This window comes from Lissotriton vulgaris, chromosome 10 (assembly GCF_964263255.1).
Source record: "Lissotriton vulgaris chromosome 10, aLisVul1.2, whole genome shotgun sequence".
In the NCBI taxonomy this organism is placed as follows: Eukaryota; Metazoa; Chordata; class Amphibia; order Caudata; family Salamandridae; genus Lissotriton; species Lissotriton vulgaris.
This window is the reverse complement of record NC_141698.1, coordinates 540,194,214-540,206,374: the sequence shown is the minus strand read 5'-3', so window position 1 is coordinate 540,206,374 and position 12,161 is coordinate 540,194,214. Positions and strand designations below refer to the sequence as shown.

The 12,161-nt window shown below is 49.6% G+C and overlaps 1 protein-coding gene across 2 annotated transcripts in view; it reads right to left on the bottom strand.

Annotated features, from left to right (window-relative positions):
* Positions 1–12,161, bottom strand: part of PTX4 (pentraxin 4) — a 102,486-nt gene that overhangs the window by 65,194 nt on the left and 25,131 nt on the right. The gene's annotated exons all lie outside the window — the stretch shown is intronic.

Below are 12,161 nucleotides of genomic sequence, written 5' to 3'. Positions count from 1 at the left end.
ACTCTGAATCTGCACTCTGCACTCTAAATCTGCACTCTGCACACTGAATCTGCACTATGAATCTACACTTTGCACTCTGAATTTGCACTCTGAATCTGCACTCTGAATATGCACTCTGCACTCTGAATCTGCACTTTGAATCTGCACACTGAATCTGCACTCTGAATCGGCACTCTGCACTCTGAATCTGCACTCTGCACTCTGAATCTGCACTCTGAATCTGCACTCTGCACTCTGAATCTGCACTCTGAATCTGCACTCTGAATTCTGAATCTGCACTCTGCACTCTGAATCTGCACTCTGCACTCTGAATCTGAACTCTGAATCTGCACTCCGAGTCTGCACTCCGAATCTGCACTCTGAAACTGCACTCTGAAACTGCACTCTGCACTCTGAATCTGCACTCTGCACTCTGAATCTGCACTCTGCACTCTGACTCTGCACTCTGAATCTGCACTCTGAATCTGCACTCTGCACTCTGAATCTGCACTCTGAATCTGCACTCTGCACTCTGAATATGCACTCTGCACTCTGAATATGCACTCTGCACACTGAATCTGCACTATGAATCTACACTTTGCACTCTGAATTTGCACTCTGAAACTGCACTCTGAATCTGCACTCTGCACTCTGAATCTGCACTCTGAATCTGCACTCTGCACTCTGAATCTGCACTCTGAATCTGCACTCTGACTCTGCACACTGAATCTGCACTCTGCACTCTGAATCTGCACTCTGCACTCTGAATCTGCACTCTGCACTCGGAATCTGCACTCTGCACTCTGAATCTGCACTCTGAATCTGCCCTCTGAATCTGCACTCTGCACTCTGAATATGCACTCTGCACACTGAATCTGCACTATGAATCTACACTCTGAATCTGCACTCTGCACTCTGCACTCTGAATCTGCACTCTGCACTCGGAATCTGCACTCTGCACTCTGAATCTGCACTCTGAATCTGCCCTCTGAATCTGCACTCTGCACTCTGAATCTGCACTCTGAATTCTGAATCTGCACTCTGCACTCTGAATCTGCACTCTGAATCTGCACTCTGAATCTGCACTCTGCACTCTAAATCTGCACTCTGAATCTGCACTCTGAATCTGCACTCTGAATCTGCACTCTGAATCTGCACTCTGAATTCTGAATCTGCACTCTGAATTCTGAATCTGCACTCTGCACTCTGAATCTTCACTCTGCACTCTGAATCTGCACTCCGAATCTGCACTCTGAAACTGCACTCTGAAACTGCACTCTGAACCTGCACTCTGAATCTGCACTCTGCACTCTGAATCTGTACTCTGAATCTGCACTCTGCACTCTGAATCTGCACTCTGCATTCTGAATCTGCACTCTGAATCTGCACTCTGAATCTGCACTCTGAATCTGCACTCTGCACTCTGAATCTGCACTCTGCACTCTGAATCTGCACTCTGAATCTTCACTCTGAAACTGCACTCTGAAACTGCACTCTAAAACTGCACTCTGATTCTGCACTCTGATTCTGCACTCTGAATCTGCACTCTGCATCTGCACTCTGATTCTGCACTCTGCACTCTGAATCTGCAATCTGCACTCTGAATCTTCACTCTGCACTCTGAATCTGCACGCTGAATCTGCACTCTGAATCTGCACTCTGCACTCTGAATCTGCACTCTGCACTCTGCACTCTGAATCTGCACTCTGCACTCTGAATCTGCACTCTGCACTCTGAATCTGCACTCTGAATCTGCTCTCTGAATTCTGAATCTGCACTCTGAATCTGAATTCTGAATCTGCACTCTGCACTCTGAATCTGCACTCTGCACTCTGAAACTGCTCTCTGAATCTGCACTCTGAATCTGCACTCTGATACTGCACTCTGAATCTGCACTCTGAATCTGCACTCTGCACTCTGAATCTGCACTCTGCATCTGCACTCTGAATCTACACTCTGAATCTGCACTCTGAATCTGCACTCTGCACTCTGAATCTGCACTCTGCACTCTGAATCTTCACTCTGCAATCTGAATCTGCACGCTGAATCTGCACTCTGAATCTACACTCTGCACTCTGAATCTGCACTTTGCACTCTGAATCTGCACTCTGCACTCTGAATCTGCACTCTGAATTCTGAATCTGCACTCTGAATCTGCAATCTGAATTCTGAATCTGCACTCTGCACTCTTAATCTGCACTCTGCACTCTGAATCTGCACTCTGAATCTGCACTCCGAATCTGCACTCTGAAACTGCACTCTGCACTCTGAATCTGCACTCTGAATCTGCACTCTGAATCTGCACTCTGCACTCTGAATCTGCACTCTGCACTCTGAATCTGCACTCTGCACTCTGAATCTGCTCTCTGAATCTGCACTCTGAATCTGCACTCTGAATCTGCACTCTGATACTGCACTCTGCACTCTGAAGCTGCACTCTGCACTCTGAATCTTCACTCTGCAATCTGAATCTGCACGCTGAATCTGCACTCTGAATCTACACTCTGCACTCTGAATCTGCACTCTGCACTCTGAATCTGCACTCTGCACTCTGAATCTGCACTCTGAATCTGCACTCTGAATCTGCACTCTGAATTCTGAATCTGCACTCTGAATCTGCAATCTGAATTCTGAATCTGCACTCTGCACTCTGAATCTACACTCTGCACTCTGAATCTGCACTCTGCACTCTGAATCTGCACTCTGAATCTGCACTCTGAAACTGCACTCTGAATCTGCACTCTGCACTCTGAATCTGCACTCTGAAACTGCACTCTGAATCTGCACTCTGATTCTGCACTCTGATTCTGCACACTGAATCTGCACACTGAATCTGCACTCTGAATCTACACTCTGAATCTGCACTCTGAATCTGCACTCTGAATCTGCACTCTGAATCTGCACTCTGCACTCTGAATCTGCACTCTGCACTCTGAATCTGCACTCTGAATCTGCACTCTGAAACTGCACTCTGAAACTGCACTCTGAATCTGCACTCTGAATCTGCACTCTGAAACTGCACTCTGAATCTGCACTCTGATTCTGCACTCTGATTCTGCACACTGAATCTGCACACTGAATCTGCACTCTGAATCTGCACTCTGAATCTGCACTCTGAATCTGCACTCTGAAACTGCACTCTGAATCTGTACTCTGAAACTGCACTCTGAAACTGCACTCTGAAACTGCACTCTGAATCTGCACTCTGAAACTGCACTCTGAATCTGCACTCTGCACACTGAATCTGCACTCTGAATCTGCACTCTGAATCTGCACTCTGAATCTGCACTCTTAATCTGCACTCTGAAACTGCACTCTGAATCTGTACTCTGAAACTGCACTCTGAAACTGCACTCTGAAACTGCACTCTGAATCTGCACTCTGAAACTGCACTCTGATTCTGCACTCTGATTCTGCACTCTGAATCTGCACCATGAATCTGCACCATGAATCTGCACTCTGAATCTGCACTATGAATCTGCACTCTGCACTCTGAATCTGCACTCTGCACTCTAAATCTGCACTCTGCACACTGAATCTGCACTATGAATCTACACTTTGCACTCTGAATTTGCACTCTGAATCTGCACTCTGAATATGCACTCTGCACTCTGAATCTGCACTTTGAATCTGCACACTGAATCTGCACTCTGAATCGGCACTCTGCACTCTGAATCTGCACTCTGCACTCTGAATCTGCACTCTGAATCTGCACTCTGCACTCTGAATCTGCACTCTGAATTCTGAATCTGCACTCTGCACTCTGAATCTGCACTCTGCACTCTGAATCTGAACTCTGAATCTGCACTCCGAATCTGCACTCCGAATCTGCACTCTGAAACTGCACTCTGAAACTGCACTCTGCACTCTGAATCTGCACTCTGCACTCTCAATCTGCACTCTGCACTCTGACTCTGCACTCTGAATCTGCACTCTGAATCTGCACTCTGAATCTGCACTCTGCACTCTGAATCTGCACTCTGAATCTGCACTCTGAATCTGCACTCTGCACTCTGAATATGCACTCTGCACACTGAATCTGCACTATGAATCTACACTTTGCACTCTGAATTTGCACTCTGAAACTGCACTCTGAATCTGCACTCTGCACTCTGAATCTGCACTCTGAATCTGCACTCTGCACTCTGAATCTGCACTCTGAATCTGCACTCTGACTCTGCACACTGAATCTGCACTCTGCACTCTGAATCTGCACTCTGAATCTGCACTCTGACTCTGCACACTGAATCTGCACTCTGCACTCTGAATCTGCACTCTGCTCTCGGAATCTGCACTCTGCACTCTGAATCTGCACTCTGAATCTGCCCTCTGAATCTGCACTCTGCACTCTGAATATGCACTCTGCACACTGAATCTGCACTATGAATCTACACTCTGAATCTGCACTCTGCACTCTGAATCTGCACTCTGCACTCGGAATCTGCACTCTGCACTCTGAATCTGCACTCTGAATCTGCCCTCTGAATCTGCACTCTGCACTCTGAATCTGCACTCTGAATTCTGAATCTGCACTCTGCACTCTGAATCTGCACTCTGAATCTGCACTCTGCACTCTAAATCTGCACTCTGAATCTGCACTCTGAATCTGCACTCTGCACTCTGAATCTGCACTCTGAATTCTGAATCTGCACTCTGAATTCTGAATCTGCACTCTGCACTCTGAATCTTCACTCTGCACTCTGAATCTGCACTCCGAATCTGCACTCTGAAACTGCACTCTGAAACTGCACTCTGAATCTGCACTCTGAATCTGCACTCTGCACTCTGAATCTGTACTCTGAATCTGCACTCTGCACTCTGAATCTGCACTCTGCATTCTGAATCTGCACTCTGAATCTGCACTCTGAATCTGCACTCTGAATCTGCACTCTGAATCTGCACTCTGCACTCTGAATCTGCACTCTGCACTCTGAATCTGCACTCTGAATCTTCACTCTGAAACTGCACTCTGAAACTGCACTCTAAAACTGCACTCTGATTCTCCACTATGAATCTGCACTCTGAATCTGCACTCTGAATCTGCACTCTGCACTCTGAATCTGCACTCTGAATCTGCACTCTGAATCTGCACTCTGATTCTGCACTCTGATTCTGCACTCTGATTCTGCACTCTGAATCTGCACTCTGCATCTGCACTCTGATTCTGCACTCTGCACTCTGAATCTGCAATCTGCACTCTGAATCTTCACTCTGCACTCTGAATCTGCACGCTGAATCTGCACTCTGAATCTGCACTCTGCACTCTGAATCTGCACTCTGCACTCTGCACTCTGAATCTGCACTCTGCACTCTGAATCTGCACTCTGCACTCTGAATCTGCACTCTGAATCTGCTCTCTGAATTCTGAATCTGCACTCTGAATCTGAATTCTGAATCTGCACTCTGCACTCTGAATCTGCACTCTGCACTCTGAATCTGCACTCTGCACTCTGAAACTGCTCTCTGAATCTGCACTCTGAATCTGCACTCTGATACTGCACTCTGAATCTGCACTCTGAATCTGCACTCTGCACTCTGAATCTGCACTCTGCATCTGCACTCTGAATCTACACTCTGAATCTGCACTCTGAATCTGCACTCTGCACTCTGAATCTGCACTCTGCACTCTGAATCTTCACTCTGCAATCTGAATCTGCACGCTGAATCTGCACTCTGAATCTACACTCTGCACTCTGAATCTGCACTTTGCACTCTGAATCTGCACTCTGCACTCTGAATCTGCACTCTGAATTCTGAATCTGCACTCTGAATCTGCAATCTGAATTCTGAATCTGCACTCTGCACTCTTAATCTGCACTCTGCACTCTGAATCTGCACTCCGAATCTGCACTCTGAAACTGCACTCTGCACTCTGAATCTGCACTCTGAATCTGCACTCTGAATCTGCACTCTGCACTCTGAATCTGCACTCTGCACTCTGAATCTGCTCTCTGAATCTGCACTCTGAATCTGCACTCTGAATCTGCACTCTGATACTGCACTCTGCACTCTGAAGCTGCACTCTGCACTCTGAATCTTCACTCTGCAATCTGAATCTGCACGCTGAATCTGCACTCTGAATCTACACTCTGCACTCTGAATCTGCACTCTGCACTCTGAATCTGCACTCTGCACTCTGAATCTGCACTCTGAATCTGCACTCTGAATTCTGAATCTGCACTCTGATTCTGCAATCTGAATTCTGAATCTGCACTCTGCACTCTGAATCTACACTCTGCACTCTGAATCTGCACCCGATTATCTGGTCCAGCGCCTTCAGGTGGTGCAGAACTCTGCTGCCCGGGCGATCTTTGGTCTAGGGAGACGAGCTCGAGCGTCTGGGTTGCTCCAGTCGCTCCATTGGCTCCCCATTAGGAAGAGGATCCAGTTCAAATCTTTGACCCTGATGCACAAAGCTCTGCATGGTTCTGGAGCGGGATATCTGCAGAGGAGACTGACTTTTTATCGTCCAGCTCGTTCCCTCCGTTCGGAAGCTCTTTGCAGAGCAGTGGTTCCACGGGTGAGGAAGGCCCGTGCGGGAGGGCGGTCTTTTGGCTGCAGAGCCCCCCAGCTTTGGAATCAGCTTCCATTTTCTCTGCGGAGTACTGTTAATTTACTCCAGTTTAGGAGGGGCCTGAAGACCTGGCTTTTTAACTCTTAGTCTGTTTTTACTGCCCATCGTCTTTTCTGTTCCGTTCTGTTGCTTGTTTTTAGCTGTGTTGTGTTATTTCAATATGAGTTGAGGGTGGAAAGCGTCGGGACACTCCCTGTGAGTAGCTGCACGCTATATAAAAGCTCTATAACATAACATAACATAACATAACTCTGCACTCTGAATCTGCACTCTGAATCTGCACTCTGAAACTGCACTCTGAATCTGCACTCTGCACTCTGAATCTGCACTCTGAAACTGCACTCTGAATCTGCACTCTGATTCTGCACTCTGATTCTGCACACTGAATCTGCACACTGAATCTGCACTCTGAATCTACACTCTGAATCTGCACTCTGAATATGCACTCTGAATCTGCACTCTGAATCTGCACTCTGCACTCTGAATCTGCACTCTGCACTCTGAATCTGCACTCTGAATCTGCACTCTGAAACTGCACTCTGAAACTGCACTCTGAATCTGCACTCTGAATCTGCACTCTGAAACTGCACTCTGAATCTGCACTCTGATTCTGCACTCTGATTCTGCACACTGAATCTGCACACTGAATCTGCACTCTGAATCTGCACTCTGAATCTGCACTCTGAATCTGCACTCTTAATCTGCACTCTTAATCTGCACTCTGAAACTGCACTCTGAATCTGTACTCTGAAACTGCACTCTGAAACTGCACTCTGAAACTGCACTCTGAATCTGCACTCTGAAACTGCACTCTGAATCTGCACTCTGCACTCTGAATCTGCACTCTGACTCTGCACTCTCACATTCTGCACTCTCACACTCTGCACTCTCACACTCACTCACACTTTGCACTCACTCACACTCTGCACTCACTCACACTCTGCACTCACTCACACTCTGCACTCACTCACACTCTGCACTCTCTCACACTGCACTCTCTCACACTCTGCACTCTCTCACACTCAGCACTCTCTCACACTCTGCACTCACACTCTGCACTCACACTCTGCACTCTCTCACACTGCACTCTCTCACACTCTGCACTCTCTCACACTCAGCACTCTCTCACACTCTGCACTCACACTCTGCACTCACACTCTGCACTCACACTCTGCACTCACACTCTGCACTCACACACACTCTGCACTCACACACACTCTGCACTCACAAAGTCATCTGGCAGCTTCCTACTGTAACAGACGCGTAGGCCCTTCAGGTCGGCACTCAAATTGCTTGCGGTCCCTCCTCGAGTGTAGAGCGACAGGCAGCATGAGATGTGTATGCGGCCCAAAGTTGATGATTACTCAAAACAGTCTGGAATGAGTCCACGGGACATCTTGTAGCACAATCAAGTGCTGCTCCATCATGGTCGGCGACAGGCCGGGCCTCCTCTTCCCTATGATGGCGAGGCATCACGGGATGAAGACGGAGCAGCTCTGCAGCTAATTAGACAAGGAAACTTACAAGAAACTACATGCATGGCTAAATAGTCTGGAGTGCAGGGAATGTCGGCGCGATCCATCTCTTTCCCCGTCCCATACACCTATGACTGTAGCGGGTTGAACATTAACTCACTGGGTTGGCACTTTTCTCGCCCGTATCCTGGCACATGCAGAGAGGCGACTGAAGAGGAACTGGTATTTTTCAAACGCAGTTCCTCGCTGCATTATCCGCCAGGGCATCGATCTTCAGCTCAATTGTTGCGAAGAACAGCACAAGATGTTTAAGCATTTAGATGAGAAAATGCACTGTGCGCGTGCTTTCCATATCTATGCGGCCATTTCCTCTCTCACAGCTGTATTTGTTTTCAAAGGGGAGGACTGGGAAGGCGTTTTTAAAGGACGCAAAGGAAATGGTCATAGAATTGCAGTAGAATGGATTCCTCGTCAGGAAATGTGCTTTGAGCTGCAGTCTGATAGAAACGTGCCCGATAAACAGATTCCGTGCGTGCTCTTTGGACGCCGTAGCGCTGAGTGCACTGTCGATGTGCCTCACAACGTTTAGTAACATATATACAGCATGGATGGGTCTAGAAGGAATGAAATAATGACCGGAGACACATATTTGGAAAACTTTCAGGGTCGGACTGTTGTTTAAACAAGCAGAGCATAGACGATACCGCGGCCGTCGCACTGACACATGAAAGGAAGCAGAAACCAGTCCTTCTGAAACGAGCAGTGGTGCGCGCCCGCACGCCACTGCTAACATATCTTTTGAATTATCGCGGCCGTCAAGCCTCGATAATTGAAGAAATATGGCTTTCTGGTGCGTGTGTCCGCACGGAATATGCACTAGGCGGAGCTACTCTACCGCCTATGGCCTATTGCGTGCTTACTTCTGAAAACACACACACAAGAAGGCCAATCGAAATGCAGCTACCAAAAACAAAGACGAAAAATCACGAGCAGCCAGGAATTTGTTAGGTAGATTTTCGGAGACGCTATCAAAAGGACTCTTGGGCTATGCAGTGTGACGTAGGCCCGAGCCCTAAAAATTATTATTTTAAAAACAATTCCATAGCTTAAATATTTAAAATAAATTAAATAATTAATTAACATGTAATACTACATTTTTAATGATAACTTAATTAACGTCTCACCCTAGACCTCGACCAACCCATTATCTCACAACTAAAATGTAACTCAAATAAGTGTAGCACAGTTTACAAAACCAATACTCTATTAAAAGGTTATGTAACAATTAAATATTTGTTGGACAGGCCACATGAAGGGCCGCTCTCCCCCAGCCCAACCAGGCCCGAGAGCCGCCACGACAGTACCACGCATCATCATTGTACACCTGCTGCCCTCTCAGGGCCCCTGCCTGCGAGGCAAGCTAACCTCGTGGGCCCGATCCCCTGCCGGCCCACGCGGCCAACCTGAACCGCCATCTTGGACACTTCACCACGAGGTCGCCTGGCCTCCGATCAACCCCGACCCTGGGCCTGGCCCGGCCTCAGACATCTCGGCACCACCATCCACCCAGGAGGTGAGCGGGCTACTTGGCAAGTCAATGGGAGAAAGAGGTGTCGATGGCTCCCCCCGCCAAGTGCCGCTCGCCCATCGCCTCCCCGAGCGCTGGCTCCACCCCCCTGCTGGGTGTCTGGAATCCCGCATCCCGGACCCCCGACCTCCAAGTGCGAGGGTCCGGACATCAAAGCACGCCAGCCCTATAACTGGGGCAGCTCCAGAGCAGGAAGGCAGTTGTATCTTGGAGTCGAGAGACGTAAAGAGGAACTCATCCTGAACAGACTACTGGCGCTGCCGTAGCTCTGTCCTGTGCACCATCATCCTGCCTGTTGGCGCTGCCACAGCCGTCGTAACCTTCACCCTTCATCGTCGTCCGGATCTGCTGGCGTGGCCGCGGACCGTTGTAACCGTCATCTTCATCGGGACCTGCAGGCTCCGCCGCGGACCGTCATCTTTCATCCGACCATCTCGGGACCTGCTTGGCTCCTCCACGGCCCGATCATCAAGAACGCCGAGCTCAAGGATTGAGAGCTATTTTTGGACTCACCGGTAACTAAAGACTGTCCCGCTACCCTTTTCCTCAACCAAAGACTAAGCTAGAGGGGACCCCTGCGTCCAGACCTCCTTGTACCATATCATCGTAACCTAAGAATTGCATATAAAGTCTCGTTAACCTTCAGTCTTGTGTGGTGTCCGTCTGTGGGGGGGAAGTTATTCATCTGTACAGTCGTTGGAGACGGCTCTCCCTGGAGACCTCTCCCCGTACCTCGGCCGACCCTCCCGGTCCGTCTAACATTGGTGGCCAGCGGCGCGATTCGAATCACCGCATAACGTACAGAAAATAGCTCACCCCACAACGAACCATAATGACAACTAAAGAAAGCGGATCAACCGAGAAGTTCCAAATGGAAAAACTAGAGGACTACAGCCACCGTGAACTAAAGCAGTTCTGCATCGAACTAGGTATCGCTACCACCGGACTAAGCACCAAGGACGATTTTAAACATGCCCTACAATCTTGGGCAGAGACCGGGGATACCGAAGCCCCTGAGCAAACCACCACAGCCCCTGAAGGGCAAAGAACCGGTCTCCCGCAAGACGAGATCCAAGAAAGAGAAAAAATCCGACTACACGAGCTAGAAATGGCCCGACTCAAGATGGAAATAGAACTCAAGTTGGCCGAACAAAAAATCAACTTAGAGCACCTACGTCTCCGAGAAGAAAGAGAAGAGAAACAGAGACAAAGGGAGCTCGAGGAAAAGAAACTGGCGTACGAGCACGAACGGAACATAGCCGAGATCAACCTGCGCAAACAGAATAAAGAGTTAGGGGTGCCCGAGAGACCACACACCCCGGGGACCGCGGAGAAAAAAGTACACATCCCCAAGGATGTGGTCCGAGAATATTTCCGAGAGGACGACATCCAACAATGGTTTAAGGCCTATGAAATCGCTATGACTGCGCACCGGATCGATAGAACCGACTGGGGTGCCGGCCTATGGGGCAGATTCCTCAATGAGGGCCGCGATACCCTGTTACAGCTCCCAGACCACCAGATGACCTCCTACGACCATATGAAAGCGGCCCTCCTCACCCGCTATGGTCTCACGCCCGAGATGTACCGCCAGAGGTTCCGAGACTGCACACGCATCCCGGGTACAACTTGGGTGGACTATGTAACGTACTTTAGCAGAGCTTTCGAAGGCTGGATCAAAGGAAACAACGTCACGACATACGAGCAGCTGTTCAATCTGATGGTATGGGAGCATCTGTCCAACAATTGCTTCATCGAACTACGCCAACACCTCCTCGACAGCAAGTTGACCGATCCCCGGCAGCTCGCAGCCGAAGCTGACCGGTGGGAGATAACCAGAGTGGGCCGGAATGGGTCCTACGAGCAAAACAGGAACAACAATGGACACCACCGACCGAGAGGAGGGGGAGGGGGCCAAGGACGAGGGAGAGACAACACTCCGGCCGCCCCCGCTGCCAGCACCACCCCCCCGGCCAACCGGGGCAGCACCCCGGCGCGACCGGGGTACAGAGCCAATGTCACATGTCACCGATGCCAGCGAGTCGGCCACTATGCAAATGACCCGAGCTGCCCGCAGTATCAGAGTCCAAAACCCCGCCAAATGGCCGCCGCGGCACTAGGGGAAGAACAGATCCCCGAGGAACAAGAAACAGACCAGCAAGAGTATCAAGAGTGGGAGCCAGCCGCCATGACTCTCGCGTGCTTAGGGGGAAGAGACATGGTCCCGCGGGTCCCCCTACCCGCTAACACCCAGAAGTACAGCCAATGGGTAAGCATCAATGGACAACGGGCCGAAGCCCTTCGAGACACCGGGGCCAGTGTGACAGCCGTCCGCTGTCACCTGGTGACCCCAGAACAATATCTACCGAACACCCTCTGCCCTGTGCGATCAGCCGACAACTCGGAAAGTCTGTGTCGGATGGCCTGCGTCCCCTTTGAGTGGGGGGGGGTCTCCGGCATGCTGAAGGTGACGGTCCGAGACGACTCCCCCGTGGACTGCCTACTCGGAAATGACCTGGAGAGCTCCCCGTGGGCAGCCGTGGAG